General features: G+C 46.5%; 1 non-coding gene across 1 annotated transcript; it reads right to left on the bottom strand.

The window, feature by feature from the left end:
- Window positions 1-1094: 1094 nt before the first annotated feature.
- On the bottom strand, window positions 1095-1167 carry TRNAN-AUU (transfer RNA asparagine (anticodon AUU)). Its single transcript has one exon. It is a non-coding gene; the product is annotated as a tRNA-Asn (tRNA).
- Window positions 1168-3119: the final 1952 nt, after the last annotated feature.

Raw genomic sequence — 3119 nt, 5'->3', positions numbered from 1 at the left:
GCCGGCGTATAGCTTTTGGGTCATGTGGCCAGCATGACTAAGCTGCTTCTGGCGAACCAGAACCTTCCCGCTGGAGTGGTACCTATTTATCTACTTGCACTTTGACGTGCTTTCGAACTGCTAGGTGGGCAGCAGCAGGGACCGAGCAATGGGAGCTCACCCCGTGGCAGGGATTCGAACCGCCGACCTTCTGATCGGCAAGTCCTAGGCTCTGTGGTTTAACCCACCTGCGTCCCTAAAATGTAGGGCTGCCCAAATGCCATCTTTTAGGATACTCTGTCACCCATACCAGTTTTCCACACACACACCATCCCAGTAGGACCTTTTTCTCTGCAGATTGCTTTGCAATGGTTCTCATGAGGCAGCTGAGACCTTCCTCTTGTACTAGTGTTGCATTGGCCACCTAAGGATTCTCAAGCAGAGAATGAGTTCTCTATCTGCACATAACACATCTTATGCACATTTAACATACACGATTTCAACCATATGTGGTTGAAGGCAGGCTGGTTGGAATTCCGCAAGTTAAAGCCAAGCAAGGTGAGGAGCGTAAATGTTATTTTGTGCTGGGTCTGCTTTGATTTACCTGGTGTGGGAAGAGTTTTTAAGCTCCTCACTTTGCTAGGGGGAGGGGGCAAGGGCTGCTTGGTGCACTGGCTCTGAGGTGCTTTTGAGAGATCTCATGCCATCTGAGTACCTGTCATATCTCGCATGAGCATCTGTAGGCTTCCACAGCTGGTGTGTTGAGATGGCCTTTCCTTCCAAGCAAGGCAGAGAGCTTAAAAGCTCTTTGCCTGCTGGGTCTGCTTGGGCTACCTGGCATGAAAAGAGCTTTTAAGCACTTTGTCTTGCCTTCTGGGCAAGACCCACTTGGTGCACAAGTTCTGGGAACACGTGGGATTCTCTCTCCCTCTTCCCCATTTGCCTGCTAACAGTGGAGCAGTTCCAGGGGTTTGGGTATAGTGATTTTTAGGTATATTCAAAACCCTTGGGACTGAAGCTATGCTTAAGATGATATCATAGAATCATGGAATTTGTGAAGTCAAAAGGGAATATGAGGGACATCCAGACCAACCCCCTGCAATGCAGGAATATTTTGCCCAATGTGGGGCTTGAACCCATGACCCTGAGATTAATATTCTCACGCTCTACCAACTGAGCTATCCCAGCTGTTGTATATAAGAGACAACTTTCTTTTAAAACACACATTAAGCTACCTGGACGTGGGTGGTGCTGTGGGTTAAACCACAGAGCCTAGGACTTGCCAATCAGAAGGTCAGCAGTTCGAATCCCCGTGACAGGGTGAGCGCCTTTACTTGGTCCCTGCTCCTGCCAACCTAGCAGATCGAAAGCACGTCAAAGTGCAAGTAGATAAACAGGTACTGCTCTGGCAGGAAGGTAAACGGCATTTCCGTGCGCTGCTCTGGTTCGCCAGAAGCGGCTTAGTCATGCTGGCCACATGACCCAGAAGCTGTACGCCGGCTCCCTCGGCCAATAAAGTGAGATGAGCGCTGCAACCCCAGAGTTGGTCACGACTGGTCAGGGGTCCCTTTACCTTTACCTTTTATATGTGATCTGGCTGTTTTGCAGTGACACCTTGCAGCCTTAGCCCTTTCCACAAACAGGTACAAAATCTCTGTCTAAATGTCTGGTTTGTGTTGATATGAACTTCTGCTTTCAAGTCTGTGACCTGCAAGCCTATGCAGCTGTTTGATGCTCAGAGCCCAAAATTATCTCTCCCCACCCCACCCCAAAATCAGGTGCAAGTTTGGGTTTCTAAATTTGGGTGTTGATGGCAAAATTTGATCTCGAATATTGCTGTTTGGATTGTGGGATCAAACCTGGATGCCAGCATTTAGCATTGTGTTTCTTTAGCTAACATCACAATCCTATTCACAATCTACTCAGAAATAAATACTATTCAGTTCAATGGGGCTTACTCCCAGGTAAGTGGATACAGGATTGCAGCCTAGGTAAATTAAATGAGTTCCAAAGCCCCTAAATTCCACTGCAACCCAGCAGTCAGATGCTATCAAATAATGGCTGCTACCTGTATTCCTGCTGCCAAATACTTTTGAAGGTTGATAGCTGTATGTCTGGCTACTGCCAGATCCTGGCATCCTCTGCAGGGCAGCTGCCAGAGGCTATTGAATGCTATTGTTGGGGGGGGGGAATCAGCTGTAAAATGCCGCTGCTGAATACTGAGCATCAGGCAAGACAAATAGCCCAATGAGTATCCACACAGCCAGAGAACCTGGTGAAGTTGAATTTCAAGCAGAACTGCATATGGAAGAGCCAAGGAACCTGTGAGCCTCCATACGTTGTTGGACTACTGTTCCCATTATCCCTGACTGTTGGCAGTGCTGGCTGAGGCAGATGGCAGCTCAACAATATCTGAAGGGCCATCAGTTCACCATGCCTAGTGTAGGGGCAAAGACATTCACTCTCTACAGATAAATGTACATACATATATGAATTTATTCTAAGATGGAGAAAGTGGATGCACCATTAACTTGCTAAACTATATGCAACCCACAGGTTCGTATTGGGGAGTGGGGTGTGTCCATCAGGAGCTCTACAAACTTTCAGTGTGTGCTTTCTGCCTGTAGCTATAAAGATGGTGGGAAGTAGGAATGTCATCCATTTGTTTGTTTATTAAACTTATTAGTCGCTTATATAATACATTAGGGGGGCTCATATGATACATATAATTTTGCATAACATCACTTATGGAAAAACAAAAACACACCAGCCCTGTAAATAGTAGCAAATGACATTGACAATACTCAAATAATAAGCAAAGAAATAGTCCCACCCACTAATTAGCAGATAAACAAAACCTCAAACCCACTCCCTAGTAAAAAGAAAAAAAAACCCATTCACATTGAATCAACAATTGTCCCCCTTTCAACTCCCCACCCCACCTAGAAGTAGGTGGGTTAGGCCCTCCAGTGATGCCTCAGCATTTCTCACATGGGGCACAATAGCAAAATAAAGCATAGAGATGGTGGCAGCAATTTTACTTGCTTTGCAGTTGTCTCAGCTACTGTACCTCCCTTGTTGATGGTGAGGGTGCAGAAAGCATCTGCCATGCATCTGCTAGAGCACCACACATGCCTTGT

The sequence above is a fragment of the Podarcis raffonei genome, chromosome Z (assembly GCF_027172205.1).
Source record: "Podarcis raffonei isolate rPodRaf1 chromosome Z, rPodRaf1.pri, whole genome shotgun sequence".
Lineage (NCBI taxonomy): Eukaryota > Metazoa > Chordata > Lepidosauria > Squamata > Lacertidae > Podarcis > Podarcis raffonei.
Note: the sequence above shows the minus strand (reverse complement) of the source record. Positions and strands in the feature narration are given on the sequence as shown.